Below are 17,194 nucleotides of genomic sequence, written 5' to 3'. Positions count from 1 at the left end.
AAGAATTGAGAAGACACTATGAAATATGGCCCAGAATTGGAATATAAGCTTTCTCCATCTTTCAAATGGTGCCAAGTTTTCTCTTATGTTCTTGTTCCAGTCTTTTTCTCTAAAAATACAATTTACCTTTTTTTTTTTGATCAAACTTCCAAAGAATTCCAGGGACATCACAGACTTTATTTTTACATGACTACAAAGAGCATAATGTTCTAGTTTACTGCAAACTCAAGAAAATAAAGTATAACCAGCAGCACTTTTTTCCTTTCTTATTCTTTCATTGTGCTGAAGCTGAGTGCAATGCCCTTAGGTTTTTTTCACTATATATGTAGATGTGGAGAGAAAATCAGCTACTTTTGCACAGGTTCAGAGACAGGTTAAATTAAAATGGTTAAAGATAATTTGTTGATCTTTTTTACATGGCATATTTATACTAGAAGCATCACTTCAGATCAGCTATTTTAACATAATGTAATTCTACAAAATATTGTTTTAGTCACAAAGAAATTCTATAGAAGGAAGTATATTGGATAAAGTATTGCTCATGGTGTAATTTTAATTCTGAAATATCTTGCTAAGAGGGCTTATTTAAATAGGTTCTCTCTGAGATGAATATTTAGAAAAAATTCCTACAGGATGATTTATAGAAAAATTATATGAACAGAATGAAGGACAGAAGAATTTTATTAGAAAAGAGACTCATTTCCACAAAATATAAATTATACCTTTTAGAAAATATATTGAATTTTATTAATATTCTGCAGACAGCCTGCAGTGTTAATCTCCACCCCTACCTATAAGATTTTCATTATGAGGTACAAGGTGTATTTACCCTTTAACCAAATAATTTTTGAGTAGTTCAATGCAGCCTTGACTTCAGTTTACATATCTTACAAAATATTTTCCTTTTGGAAGCACAGCTTATTTTATGGCAATGTTCTATATAAAATGCTGAAACATTTACATGTGTATCAACATATATAAGCAGTTGCACATATGCATACGCATCTATGTAAATATGTTATATACATATCAGTATCTGCTTTATACATATCTCATATTTTTGTTAGAGGTATAAACCTTACTGGTTGTACACTGTACATAGGATATTGATCTTTACCTCTTGTGTATACATTTTCTGACTTCAATTACTTAATAAACCTGTCTGACAATGAATTTATTTTTGCTTATGTGATAGTCAGTGTAGAGAGAAACATACTAACAGTTCATTAAGTAGAGAGATTTGGATAATCAGCAATTTGTTTACAATTATTTGTTTTTATTATTTTTTCCACAGGACTATACTCTCCTTTGACAATTTTTTTTTTTTTTTTTGGGTGCATGAGGCTGCTCTCTACAGGAACTCTTCCTCAGTCATTCCAGAAATATGAAGATAGGTTGTTTGCAAGAAGAAAAATGGGTAGGGACTCTCCAATAACATGTTCTCGGAGTAGTTTTCTTAGAAACAGTTCTGTAATCTATACCTATAACCATGTGAATTGTAGAAGGCAGTGTCAACTCCACAGAAGTTGGAAGCTTTAAATTTTTGAACAGGGAAAACACATTTTTTTGAAAACCTAAGTACTTAAAACTCAACCACAAATCTCTTAGTTGGGACTAACTTTGCAAAACTCCAGAATTGCAAAAATAAAATTTTAACAGTGTATGAAAACTTGAATCAAACCTCAAATGTCCCATAAGTGATTTTATTTTGTCTAAATAATATATTTGATCTTGACTAATAAAATCTTTCTTTGAAAAATATAAGATATACTTAGAAATTTGCTAAATATTTCAGCAATGACATATAAAAAAATATTTTCCTTCCCTCTTCAAAACATATATTTCATTATAACATACATAACCAACCCATTAAATCAACACATTTACATTGATTTTCAGTACTTTACAAGTGGCTTCTAGCTCACCAGAACTGCTTTATGTTATTACATGGAAGAAATTTATTCAGTTTTGTATGTTGTTAGTCATAAATGTATGAGTAACTTAGTATTACTCCTAGAAACAGAATCCTTGAAATAAAACATGAATCATTTAATAGCACTGTTTATTGTGCAGTGGGGATGTGATTCTGGCCTCGGTGCCAAGCTTGAGTAAATCAGATTTATTTAAGGGAGTTCTGCAGACAAAAGAGCACTGCAGAGTTGTCCTTTCCTGGACCATGACCTGCTAGGAGATCTCAATTAGTCTTAGGACAGCAAGAGTGTATGTGGCTGTTGACTCACACACTCCATGTGGTTTGCTTTGAAGGTATTCATCATCACAGATCAGCCAGTAATGTCAAATAGTGTGAGGGATTTTATTCCGGTCACCATGGAAGTTAGCTCTGTACTACATAAAAACCGCGATTTCCCTCTTGTCATATTTTGCTGATATTGCAGATCCATGGCCATTGAGGCTGTTCACAGCTAGGGAGGTGGATGCAGTGTTTTTCTGCAGTAAAATCAACCAGCTAATATTGCACTCATATCTTCTTGTTAACCTTGACATCTCAGTCTAACAATTCCTCCAACAAATCTAATGGATTCTCTTCCCTTTCTACAGTCGTGGACTTTGTTTTTCCAACGTTTAAGCCCTGAGCTCTGGTCAAACATTGATTATAGTCAGGGGATGTTACCCTTAAAATGGGAAAGTGACTTCATATTTCTTGCAAAGGCTCTCTCTTTGTTAGCTCAAAATTTATCTGTGTCTAACTGTTCAGCCTAAATTTGTTTATAAGCAGTGAACACGTTTAGGCTGAGCCCAGAGTTTTTTTTCTTCTTTTTTTTTTTTTTTTCTTTTTTTTTTTCTTTTTTATATGAATGTTTTAAGGGTTCCTAAGAGCAAAGCTAGGACAGATACATTGTTAGGCAATGTTAATGAGCCTTTGGTGTTCTATGAGAGGATCTGTTTCCATTTGGACATTTTATAAAATTGGAAAGCTGCAGAAGAAATTCCCAGCTCAGACCTCTTCAGAGTTTGTTTGGTAACCTCCTACCAATGCAACAAGCTCTGCTAATCTACACAAAACAAAGAAAGAGTTATCAAGATTTGCTTTGCAAATTGACTTCAGAGCTGGATGCTGAAGCTAGGAGTGTTCATGCTCTTAAGTATGATTCTAGAATGTTCAAGACATTCTAGAACATTTAGAGGAAACTGCAGTGTTGAAACAAAGGGTTGTGCATAAACAGGTTGGCCAAGAGCTGGAGGCAGAGGAAAAACTGGTAAATCGGGCAGAATGACCACAACTAATGGGGGGACAGAGCATCTGAGAAGGACCCAGCACTCAAATGAAGAACTAGACCTGACTGGGGAAAGTGACAGGCGTAAGGAAAAGGAATGGACAAGAGAACCTGACGCCAATGACTGGGTGAAAATCTGGAGAAGGAGAAGGTGCTGGAAAGGAGGAAAGAAAAGAAGTCTGATATGTATAATAGCTGATTATTCACAGAGATAAGCAAATATTACTGTGCTTAGAAAATACAGCATGGTAAAAGGCTAAATGTTTGAAAAGTGCAGGTCTTAAGCATTTCATATTACGAGATACTTTAATTAGGTCTCCCTTGATAAAAAATCATTCTATTCAGAGAACCATTGCAAATAAATATTAACACACTTCCAAAGTATACTACCATGTGTGGACGAGCAACATGAGAAAGCCCACAAGAAAATCTGGAATTCTATCTACTGAGCTGTGGATTGACATAAGGAAAAAAAAAAAAAAAAAAAAAAAGCACCAAACAGCTCTTCATTAATGTAGTGCTATCACACTATAGACAGAATGAGGCTGGGCTTCTTGGAAAAAGTAGTAAATGTTCACATCCTTAAGCTCTACTTAAAAAGTAGGCACAACAGGACTAAATGAAATAGTTCAGGCCAGTAGCTCTCAGGTGTTTGTTACCTCCATCAATTTTATTTTATGATATTCATAATAAGGAAGATTTTTCCATGTAATCATACTCTATTTTACCTGTGGTAACCTGTCAGAACCCTGCTTATGACTCTTAACCTCAGCATAACAGACAAGGTGTAAGGAATATAAAGAAAGAGATTTTACCCCTCTGCCAAACTTATTTCATGCATAACACAAAAAACAAATACTCGTATACAAAGGGAAATCACATAGTTTACCCTTAATAAATTAAATGTGTGGATTTAACTCTGCATTACATGTTAAGATACATTTGGACCTGTGTGTACCAAAGAGATGCTACAAGCCAAAAAGGAGATGAAGAATGAGGCAAAAAGTAAAACTGAAAAAATAGAGCACAAATACGGACTCATGAAAGAAAGCAATAGAATTGTTTTGGAAATCTGAATGTTCAAGATAGACAAGCCCTCAGGCAAGGCTGACTTGCATAATCAACCTTTACTGGATTTGGCAGATGCAGAAACGGAGTGTGACAGTGCTAGATGTAGGAGTTTTACCAGGCTGAATTGTTCTTCAGCAGTCACTCTGTTATACTGAACTAGGCACAAACAAGTGTTCGTCCAACCGCCAGTGAGCATGTTTCTGTTATTAGCAAGCATTTCTGTCTCTCAGGCATGGAAATGGATGTTATTACTTTCGGCAAGTGAGGATCCTCTGTGTGTTTCTTGCCAGACCCCTCAAAAGTATGTGTTGGCATTAGCAGGAGATCAAAGGAAAACAAGATTTATCTTGTCAAAGACAGTCATTTAGTGTAATCTAATTTGAAGAATTTCTTTACTGTACTTCAGAACTAACTGACAGTTTTTCATCATGTCATGAATATTTTTATTGGGTGATTGAAAACATATGAGTGCAGCTTCTTCATTAATCATGTCCATGTAGTGTAAATGACCTTTGAGCTCCTTCATTCTTTTATTACTGTATTTAGCAGCATTTTTTACTTAGCTCCTTTTTGCAGGGAAATTTAGGACCTCAGTGATAATTTTATTCTATTCATTTTTGAAATAAAGTGAGTTATGAGCTTGAAAGTGGATTGTAATTTTAAATCATATGGCCTGTAGCTTGTTAGATTAAACCAGTGATGAAGATAAGCCAATTAGATACTTGTTCCTTAGTTTGCTGGTCTAAATAGTCTCATGATAATTGTTAAAGGTCTTCTTGGAAATATTGTGACACTACATCTAGGATAGGAAAAACTATACCATGCTTTAATACTAATTATCAAGTAAACTTTCTAAATGTTTGGCATATCTCTTACTGATAATAGATTCCTTATCTGGTGTGACAGAAATGAAGTACAGAGCAGAGGTCAGAGGGCATTTCTGGAAAAATAATCTGATCTCACTAAATATGTTTTCCCCTCAACTATATCATTTTTACATTCATTTGTAAACTAAATCCTTTGATTAAGTACTTCAGAATATCCTTAGTTTACCTGTATGTTTGTTATCATTATAACATCATTGGAATCATAACACTGTCAATGACTAGCTTGACAAATATCTTGGAAAATTCAGTGTCACTTCACTAATATAAGGACAGTTTATACCGGAAGGTTTTTTTGCCATCTACATTATGAACATTTTGAGCCTAGCTTTACTATGTAGCTTATTGCTCTTATTGCCCTATTAACAGTAGTGGGGTTTTTATTCTATTGAGTCTTGACATGTTTATTTTATCTTATGCCCAAATTCCAGATACTCTTATATTTACAACAGATGCAATCGAAACTTTCAATAGGCTGCTATAAAACTTTTGTTGGTATATGTCATTGCAAAATGCCACAGTATAATTATCCCAATATAATCAACAAACCTATCCTTCCCACTTCTCCCAGTTTTTCCCCCCATTTAACAAACGATTGCAGCTGTCAAATGCTAATTGTGACATTTTACATTTTCCTTTCGGCCCTGGTGGAGTTTAAAGCTCAGTAGTGATGTTCTGAACTCTGGCCCCAAGGCACCGTCCACTACTACATGCAGAAAGCCCAGAGCATTAAGTTCTGGCAGGGACTCTGTGCTAAGCCATTTATAAGATGGAATAAAAGCAACTGAACTGATTTTGTCCCTACTGGGGAGATCTGACCAGTTGCTGTTCTTTTGTACTACATGAGTACATGAATGGCATAATGAAGCAACATTTTGAAAGCAGCAATTTAAAGCTATTTAGAAAAAATGTTTTTTCACAAACCAAACACAAAGCCTGAAGTGTTCTTTGACACTGTGTACCATTTAAACCACAATCTAGAAAAGAAAACATTCAACATTGACATGTCTCAGAAATTTTTCATTTTAATGTCAATGAGGTGAAAAAGACCCCCAAAAAATAGAATTTTGAAAATGTTACAAGTACTTATTTTCACTGTTTATGGCACCTGACATTCAGGTTATTCTCTCTTCTGAGATTTTTTTCCCCCTTTCCTCTGAAATACACACCAAGAAACACTTAGGGCTTGATTTAATTGCCTAAATATAGAAATCTATTGCCACTTCACACAGCCTAAAGTATCAAACTCTGAGTCACCTGCATGGAGGTAGTAAACCTGATACAGAACTGATGGGAGACCCTGGCACTTGCTGTGTGGAAGCTGGAGACCAAATAGGATATCCTGGGGCATCTCCAATGGAGTCCAGCTGGAAATATCTTTATTTAGACACCTATATTGAAGCAAATGAATTAGTTCCAAGAAGCAAGATTCAGGTTGAAGTTAAGACCTCTACATTTAGGGTGAATGTATATGAGTTAAGCATGGAGATCTACTCTTATGCAGTTGATAAAGTCTGGAGAAACAATTTGCAGAGCAAGTACAAATTGTTATTTTAGGGTGGACTGAAGAGTTCTGCAGACTCCTCTGACTTATTGGCTTGGGGGTCAGTTCTGCTGGCCTCATACAGGCACATGCTCTCAACTGAAATGCCCCAGAACATGGCCTTCTGCTGCTGTTCCACAAAGTTACACATCTGCCATAGACCTGCCTTGTATTTGCCCCACCTGTAAACATCTGTGTTCAGACAGCTGATTCAATCTCTGAATGTCCTTTGACTATGATGGGAGTTAGCCACTTATCTTGCAGGCAGACACTCCTTCACATACATGCCTAAATTCAGGTATCTTAAACTAGAGCTGACTACCAGGCCTTGCAGCAAAACTCTGAACTGTGCCAATTGTCAGATGGTACAATTTGTATAATTCAGGAGACAGGATGCCTAGCTAGTCTGAATGACACTGTTCCTGTATCAGAAGCTAGCACTCAGAATTCACACAGGGGTTGGTAGTTATTAGTGCTCCTAGTCTGCAGAAGAAAGAAAAGTGAGCGCTGCTTCACACAAAGTACCTATGACAAAGTTTCAAGATCAAACCCAACTTACTCTTCTTTCCCATCCTTATCTTATGCCCCCCCAAAAGTAATCTCCCTTCACTGAAGTTGCACTGCAAATAGATCTAAAGCAAATAATCAAAATTATTTCAAAATAAGAACACCCCGAAAACCATGAAACTAAGCTAGATTTAACCTTCTTCATAGATGCAAACAGCTGAGGAAAAGGGATATGCTGAAGAAGAGTATGTCTGGAGAAGCCTCCTCAAGCAAGTAAGTTTAAAGTCTTCAAATAAGGTACATAAAATTAAACCAACTTTTTCTTGGTGTTTACTCATCAAAGCTATCAGAAACTTAAATGACATTTTACAAATGCTAGTGGTTTCCTTTAATCCCATACTCTTACAACCACCTTGTCTGGATCAGGGATGCTTGAAAATATGTATATGTAAGAATTACTTTTAAAACAAATACTGAAGAAACAGCACTACATGCGAACTCTTGGATCACTGAGTCCCATTACTAGATATCCATGACATCAAACTATCCTTCTTACAGCTTCTACCCACTATTCTTTTGCAGCCATATGCTTGTCTCTTCATTAATGTACTATTCTATTCTGTCTCTATGAAATGTTTTAGGAGTGAAAATTCGGTACAAGCTAGTATCTGTCATAATGGTGATAATGGGATAAATGTGGATGAGGTCTGACTGGTAATGGAGGGACTTCAGCACAGGAGGGGTTAGGATTGTCTTTCTGGGAAGTAAAATGAATCTTGAAACAAGGAATATTGTTGCTCTTAAGATATGGGACAACTACAATGAGACCTGGACCTGGGAGTAAGGTGAAGGAATTGGCATTACCACTGGTCACCTCTCACTGGGACCTCACTTAAAGGAGGGGGATAGAAATTTGTCCCCTGCAATCAGGGCTGGCATTCTTAACTCCTCCTCACGAACTTCGTTGAAATTAAGAAATTACTTTTTTGGAAATGTTATACTTCCATTTTAAAAATGTTTGTTAACTTCTGATGAACTCCAAAGTTAATACAAAGTAGACTCCCCATTCATGTGTCACAGTAACTCCTTGCTACACCTCTTCCAGTTTGAAATTACTCTTTCCAGAAAATGAATATGTCCATGCTATTACACACAAGCTTTTACTTCCCATTTGTACAAAGACATTGACACTGTTTTATCTTTATTGAGGAACACCACAACAGACATACCTATTAGATTGTTTTGGTTTTGTTTTGTTTTGGTTTTTTTTTCATGGCCACATCAGTTTTGCAGCTCATAGTTCCCTCAGATGAAATCAATCTCACACAGATATATCTAAGTACTCAACCTAGGGTTCCTTTATGGTCAATTTAGAGAAACAGGCACTAAGAAATCACTAATCTTGCCAAATATCTATTTCAGGATTGAATGGACTATGCCATAAAAGTGCTGCCTATTTCTCCCAGTTGACTGTAATGGCATACATCTGTCTTTGGTCAAATGAGTTTCTTTTCTTGCAATCAGTGAATAGGTCTTTCCCATGTCTGTCATACCTAACCAATAAGATCTAGGAAAAATTCTCTATATATCTTGAGTCAGTGCGATTAAATTTAATCTGATTCTTCAGTTCTCAATGTCACCTCATTCTTCCTTTATAATATCCCAGTTCATCCTCTTTGAATATATCCCACAAATTTATGTTAAAACCAAATGTTATCCACAGTTTCTTATTTTCAGACCCATGTCAAAAATGAAGTTGTTAAATAAGATCCTTCCAAACTGACCCTTGAAAAAACTAGGAATAACCTGAAAACAAAGGATTCTATATCTACACAACTTAATTAATTTACTGGTTTAAAAATCTCATGTCAGTAACTTTTGTGAAATAGTTACTTTTACCTCTGCCAGTTTTTGCAGCCATTCGTTCCTTCTCCCAGTCATCTTTATTGTTGCTTCAGTCAGTCCTTTTCATTACTTTCTCATTTTACATACTCTTGAAGGAGAAATTAAGGATGTGCATTTCACAAACCCTTTATTTCACCTGCTATTCAAAATCTCTTATTTTCTATGCTCTGGACACTAAGATTGGACTCCTTTGACTCTATGTTGATATAAATGGTCCAGAAATCTATACCAGAGTTTACCAGTGTCAGCTTCTTGTCTAGCCTCTTGAGAGAAATAGGCATTTCTTAATTTCTCTTTAAAAGTTCCTACATTTTTAAGTGTAGATGAGAGTCATTGTACCAGGTGACTAAACAAAATCTTTCCAGTGACTGACTGTTCATTTTTAAGTTTCTCAGGTAAACTTTGAAAATTAAAAGCTGTAATCAAATCAAGTGTCAAAAAAATTCAGTCATATTCAGCTGAAACCTTTATATCCAAGAAAATTAATCTGACACAAACTGTTTGAAAATTCTCTTTCAAAATGTGTAACTTTTTAGCAAAAATAAATTTTGCACCATTTTCAGAAAATATGTTTTTTCATAGTTTTGCCCCCACATCTCTCTTTATATACTGTTTCTTTTTTCAAAAAAGAAATTACTGTGCATTATTGATTGAATATTGATTATTGAATCATCCACCAGAGACTAAATGAAATTAAAAAATAAGCCTAACACACCTGAAGAATAATTCTCATCTTCATGGGAGTTGTTTTCAACTTGGCAATGATATCAGAAATAAATGCTGCAGTTTTCAAAAAGGATATTTCAAGGCTCTGGAGGCCAAAAATATTTTAGGAAATTTCAATTTAAATGGATAAGAAAAATCCACTGAAAACCATCCATATTGGAATGAAAGTAAATTTATAAAGTAAACCAACTGGAAATTCCTGGTTTGTCCAAGTTCACTTAAGACATATGAGTCAATATCTTTTTTCTGTATAAAAAGGTATAAATAATTTGGGACCTTATATTTAGATATCAGTGGAAAGTATAACTGTATGCCATACTCTTACACATCCCAGTTGCAATAGATTGAGAAAGACTTGTTTGGTCTTACTGAAGTTGTGGCATGTTTAATGAAGTGTTCCTTAGTCAATAAAACACCTACGTTTATAATCGCTTACAATTAAAGAGGAGATTATTTCATAAGTCTGTATAAGAGTACTAGCTTTTTGTTGTGTCAGGAACAACATGCTCAATATTTGCAAAACTGAACTCTGAATCAATTATAAAACCTTCCTGTGGCATTTAATTTTTTCTGGAATTTCTCTGACAAATTAAAAACAGAATCAATATTATTTAACTTGTATTTGGTTAGATGACACCCAAAAATCATATAAAGAAGTTACATGGTTAATGTGTAGCAAATCTTTTCACTATTTATTGAAAAAAGCATTTATTAAGTTGTGTTACTAGTTCCTGCATTATATTGCTTGCACGTGTTTCTTACATCTAAAAATGATAAAGGGTAAGCATAAATTACAATACATTTAGAAAAAAAATTGTCTTGCTTCTCCAGGAGTATATTGCTGTCAGATAAACTGATGCTGTACTCTTGGCCTTGATTTTTTTTTTTTTCTTTAATATTGAAAGTACTCTATTGAAAAAATGGGCAAAGATCTCAAAAATAAAAAGTCCAAATACCACTCTTATGTAAGTCCAAAGGTAGAGAATATGAAGAGCCATTTCAATGGGTCTGAATCGTGTTCATGAGTTCCTCTGATTTATCCTTCCATTGGCCCTTCTAGGAGAGTACCTTTTTTTCCTTTTTGCCCCTTCTTCTATATTTCATTTCATGTGTCTATCGAGGCTATGAAAGATAAAGCTATCTGCTTTCTTCTGTAGTAAAGAACTATATGGAATCAGTTCACCTGTCTGTCACTCCTCATTAAATTCTTACCCTCTTCATTCACATTCTGATCTTTGCAAATGAACATTTGCTTAATAAATGTTCCCAAGACTAACAGTGCAGAGTGAAAATCCCACACAGCAGTAAATTATTAACTCAGTCACAGGGGGAGTGCCATATATGACTTTTCAGAATGAGTTATTATGTGGATCATCATGTAATTATGAATTTTTCAAGCCATGATAGAGGAAAATTGAATATTTAATATTTTATGGACATATTCTGCACTGAGGACATCTTTCAAAATTTTATGATAATTTTTGGAGTGAGCAAAGAGCAGAACAAAAGTTACAAAATAATTACAAAGTAGAATATTTAATCACCATGGACATTGTTGGCGATTTCTCAAATTGCATAATATAATCAAGGTCATGAACTTTTAATCACGATGTATTCAAATGGAAAAAATATGTGCATTAAAATTAATCTACAAGTATGTTTTGATTGTTTAAGAAATGAGAATATGAGGCTTCATACTTTATTGTACAATAGGTAGAATGTTGTAAATATTCATGGCAAGCCAACGGGCTGTCAAATGTCCCTGAATAGTCATGAATTGCCCTTACATGGGGCATTTAGAAATACAGCACCATGAACATAAACCTATGTTGCCTGCTCCAGGAATTCTTGGTACAAGCTGGGAACATGAGGGGTGGCAGTGCAGGTGCCTAAGCATAGTTGTTTAGCACAATTTTAAACATCCTGGGGTATTCACAGCATCCACATGAGATAACACAAGATCTGTGGGAGACTAGAGCCCTTCTGAAGCAGCAGCTGGATTCCAGGCAGAATATCCTAAGGCATCTAAACAGTATTAGACACCTATGTTCAGGCCTTTGAATCACTCTCTAGGAGTCGAAGCTGAAACCAAGGGTGTTTTAAATAGCACTAAATTCCCACATATGGGCAACAGACTCAAGCTGTGAACTTTGTAAAGCAAGAATCACTAAGGAGAGGAAAACATTTAATTTTTGTTCTGATAAACAAGATTTGAAGAGAAAAGAACATTTCTAAGGCTGTGTTTCCAGGATTGGGAGGGGAAATAAATGATCAATCACTTCAAATAAACCAAATCAGATGTTGATTTTTGCACTTTAATAACCAATCATCAACTTAGTGCAAATATACCATAAAAGACACAAGCAGTGTTCTTTTCCTTAACAGTCACTTATACTTTGCCAGAAAACCTGCCAAAAACTAAGGCAAGGGAAGTAGGAAAGCTTGAGAAGCCCATAGAGCAAAACAAAGTATATATAGTAAGTACAAAGTATATATAGTAAGTACATATTAATCTGGAACTACTTGTGGGCTCATCCATATTTACAGTCTTAATTCTATATATTTTAATTTGTTTAAATTATGTCCATTATTAAAAGGTATCTTTATACCATATGTAAAATAATTCACAGTTAAAATATAAATTGTATCCACCATTCCAGATTCCAAGGCACCAGCCTGACTTCATTTTCCCAGAAGGGTAAATGATGGAAGTTAAAAGGTTTGAACCAGAATGACTCTACACTGGCAGTGTGTTTAAGTCTTAGTCACAAAGGGCATACTAAAAAAACATAGTAGAGGACTAGTGGGTACCATCCAGATGCTGAGAGGGTCCAAGCCATAAAAATATTGGAAAGAAATATTTTTCTTCAATATCTCAATGCTTGAAAATTCCCACATTGCCTTGATTCATGACTATTTGCTTCCAGACAAAAATGCTTCATGATCTTGCAAAGTGACTGAATGAAGCCGGGTCCTGTAACATGCTGGGCTGAGAGGAACTACTCAAAACTTTCAGTGTAATATATTCTCTTACTCCAATAAGATTGTATATATCTCTTTGGGATTGCATATAGACCTGTACATACATTTATATAGAGTGTAATATATAATTTTCAATATGACATTCTACTGAGCCTCTACCTGACCACTGTTGTGTTCCTTACTCCAAGGATATCTCTCAACATCATTCAGAATGAGGCACTTGTAAAATTTGAATCATCTTTTAATTTTTACAACAAAGTTATAAGGCATCTAGGTGAAAAAGAAAATATTTATTATTTTAAGGTTAGACTTTATAAAATGCTAGGAGCCAAGTGCTGAATGTCAAGTGTGTGATTACTGTATATAATAGCAAGAATGATATTTCTTCTCTTTGCAGGAACATCATTGATAAATGGCCTGGCTCATGTCCTATGATGATGTCAATAATGATAACAATTCCAGTCCAGGTAATTATAGTTTTTCTATTTGTAATTACACTGGCAGTTTCAAATGTCATATGGGGAGCGGCTGAGGGAACTGGGATTGTTTAGTCTGGAGAAGAGGAGGCTGAGGGGAGACCTCATCGCCCTCTACAGCTACCTGAAAGGAAGTTGCAGAGAGCTGGGATCTCTTTAACAGAGTAATAAGTGATAGGACAAGAGGTAATGGCCTCAAATTGCGCCAGGGAAGGTTTAGACTGGATATTAGGAAGCATTTCTTTACAGAGCAGGTTGTTAGGCGTTGGAATGGGCTGCCCAGGGAGGTGGTGGAGTCCCCATCCCTGGAGGTGTTTAGGAGTCGGGTTGACATAGCGCTGAGGGATATGGTGTAGTTGGGAACTGTCAGTGTTAGGTTAATGGTTGGACTGGATGATCTTCAAGGTCTTTTCCAACCTTGATGATTCTGTGATTCTGTGAAATATAAACAATATCTTTTGCTGTTTCTAGTTTCAATTATGTGTTTGCGTAACTACATGCTATTAAATAATTGCTCTCTGAAAATGACTGACTGTCAGAGAAAAGTGTATGAAGGGCTTGGGTATGAATGACATGCAAAAGCATGATTGCTATTAACATTTTGAAATAGTACATGCTTGCTTAATGTTCACCAAATAAACTGTTTCATATCTTTGCCCATGAAATTAAATAACTGGTATGAGGGTCAGAAAAGCATGTCATCTATGTCTGCTAGCTAGTGCAAGATTTTCATGCCTCTTCCACTGACTCTGTCTACAGAATGGATCTACAGAACAAACATCTTGGCAATCATTTCTGCAATTCTTTGCAGAAGTGAAGTTTCAAATTTTCTCAGTCAGTATCCTCTGGCCCTGACAGTCCGCATGGACATGTGGTAGGCCACAGTGATGTCCTGCCCCATGCATGAATGTCACAGAGCCAATTCTGCCCCTTCAGTGGCACTCCAGGGACTTTTATATGCTAATGAGTGTTTCTAGCTATAGTAGCAGAACAGCAATCGCAGATGAATGCCCAGGTGGATTTCTTTGTTTGCCTAGGCATCTCCCTTCATGATTTTATATAGCAAAGAACCATGGTGTACTTTTCAGGATGCCTCTGGCGATGAATCTTCTGCAACCTGTTCAGGAATGTAGATTCCATGAGCTTACTAAGTGTCTCCTATTGAAATCAAAGCCAAAACCTTTACTGTACATGTGAAGCACCAGCACTAGGTCCCAGAGCCAGTCTCAGATCACTGAAGAAAATGATCTATATATTGTTAGAGAGCAGTGTAGAGTACCATATAGAATACTATAGAAAAATGAATACTTTAAGTAAGTGGGGTCTGACTGGAAGTCACTTACTAACAAAGAAAAATGGATGCCCTAATTTTTCAAAGGCACAATATCCAAAAGCTTTATTTTTAGTATTAAAAAATGCTGTTCCCAAATACAGTGAATGGAACAAAGTCCTGACTGACAAGGGACATGCACAATACCCCCTACTACATTAGTGTTTTCTTTGAATAGTAAACAAAAGCCATATTTAGCACTTCCATAACACTTTATATGCTCAAAGGACTTCACTAACTATTACTGGCATATCTAGATGCTTCTTATATGCAAATGAATGCAGATATGAGAGTAGGCATTAGGAAGCAGGATATTAGAATACATTAGCAAACGGACAATAGAAAACAGCTGGTTTGACTGGCTGTGGAGGATCTGAGTAGGGAGTAGTGGAGAGCACAATTCACTGCCCAGAATTATGGAAAGAATTGTGCTGATTGCCATCATGGCTTAGAAACTCATCACTTAATTAGCAATATAAATATTTTAAAAAGTAACATTTTAGAAAACCACAATAAAAGGTTCCATTGTGAGAATGGGAAAGGATTAATCCACAGTTGGCTGGACTGATAGCGCCCAGCCTTCATTCTCTTGCCTTGCAACAACACACTCGGTGAGAATTAATACAACACAATTCATGCCCTGTCATGTCTCATTACTTAATTATGAAATGTCTGTAGTACTTTGGACATTACTGAACTTGTTTGATTGGCTGTGACTGATGTCAGACCCACTTTAATAGTAGCCAGTACATGCATGGATAAGCCTGTCCCCCTCCTCACAATTTTCCTTCTTTCTATTCATGAATTCTATTTCATAACAGTAATAATATACTCCAGGCAGTGCATTTCTAGGGAATTATTGCATTTCTCAAGTGGGTAAAGTCATCTGGCCTTTCAGCCTTATGCCTTGCAACACCTTCCTAGGCATGTTATAATTGCCAAGAAATACACTATATCTCGTGTATTATAATTCTTACATGCCACTGTTTCTTTCTCACTCAACTAGCCCAAACAGACTCCAATAGGAAAAGAGAATTTGTCAGGTGCATTTTTTTAAAATGAGTCTCTCAGATATATTTGCAAGACTTGGAGTGTCTCATGCACATATAATTTAAATGCATTAATTTACAAATATTAATCATTTAACATCCTGTATAAAATATAATGGTCACATTCTCACATCCCTTGACAATCCCAGAACACTGTCTCCTATGTCTCTAAGGTAGCAGCAGCACTAGATGACACACTTGATTTAATAAGAGCACAGAGCCAGATGCAATGATATGATAGAATGCTTAGATATTTTTAAGTGAGATGCTATGGTATAAATATATCTTAAAAGGAATCATTTTTGTAAAGCAATCTCTGAGTCTAATGACTGAAGAAAGTACAGGGTATTCTGCTCAGTTTATGGTAAACTACTAAAGTAAAAACTTACTTTAGATAGGAAGATAAAATAATTTAGACATCAAAAATAAATATCCTCAGATTTAACCAGGAAAAATTCTTATATTTCTAGTCCCTCCACCACAGAATTTTGACAGACTCACTTATGGATCAGCAGAGCTGGGATGAAATCTCAGTCAACTTTGTCTTTTCTGAGTTATTAGGGTTCACTTTTGAAGTTATGATTCAGGCTGTCATGAATACTTTGTAATCCTATAGTAATTTTCAAGCAAATATCTCTAATACCTCAATGAGCTTTAATGAATCAAGCCTTCTGGCAAAGTCCAAAAGGAAGGTCAATTTAGTAGAAACTAAATTGTGGCAGTTTGCTAAATTAGCACCTTTTATACCTGTACTTATGAAATAGGAAACCACTCTCCTACCAGAGTCAAATATTCTTCCAGTAGTTCCATCCCTTATTTTTTCCTCCTGTGGAAGTGACACCTCCCATTGCCTGAACTAGGGCTGCCCTAGACTTAACCATAGTAAATGTGAAATTGGAGGATGGCTGGGTAGTTAAACACAATGCTGTGCTTTAGGGTGCTTCATTTCTGCCCCATCCTGGCCTGGACTTCCCATGTCTGCTACAGCCATACTTCAGATGTAAAACAGTACTGCACAAAGTGCTTCCTCTGAAACACCCAGCTAGAAGTGGTGACTTTGTGTCTATTAGAGTTAGCTGATAAATAAAATTAAGGCCACAGCCAAAAATTAACGTATTTCAGCAGCTGGAAAGTGCACACATTTGTGCCATCTATGGCAAAGGGCTGTTAAAGCTCTGAAGAGACTGTTCTTAAAATAACTGGGGCAAGAACAAGCTGAAGATTTTAATTTTGCATGATGTATAATGTCACATTTATAAATAAGTAACAAATTGGAGTTTCCCATGGTTCCCTTCTTCAGTTTTGACATACCTGCTGTAAACCAACATGGTCACAGAGAAAACAAGGTGTAAGGCTAAACAGGTTTATAGCCCTGCTTTGTGGAAAATAAAGCAATGGGAGGTGAACTAGAAGAGATAACTGGGATATATTCTGTGAGAAATAATTTTTCTTCAGAGTGAATATTTAAGACCTATTAAAACAAAT

The 17,194-nt window shown here is 35.7% G+C and overlaps 1 long non-coding RNA gene across 1 annotated transcript in view; it reads left to right on the top strand.

The window, feature by feature from the left end:
• LOC141972924 (uncharacterized) overlaps positions 1 to 17,194 on the top strand; it is a 153,734-nt gene that overhangs the window by 61,401 nt on the left and 75,139 nt on the right. The window contains exon 2 of the long non-coding RNA XR_012635449.1: positions 13,252 to 13,321. This is a non-coding gene — a long non-coding RNA (uncharacterized LOC141972924). The remainder of the gene's footprint in view (positions 1 to 13,251; positions 13,322 to 17,194) is intronic.

Source organism: Athene noctua, chromosome 1 (assembly GCF_965140245.1).
Source record: "Athene noctua chromosome 1, bAthNoc1.hap1.1, whole genome shotgun sequence".
In the NCBI taxonomy this organism is placed as follows: Eukaryota; Metazoa; Chordata; class Aves; order Strigiformes; family Strigidae; genus Athene; species Athene noctua.
The sequence above is the reverse complement of the archived record's forward strand: the minus strand, read 5'-3'. Positions and strand labels throughout refer to the sequence as shown.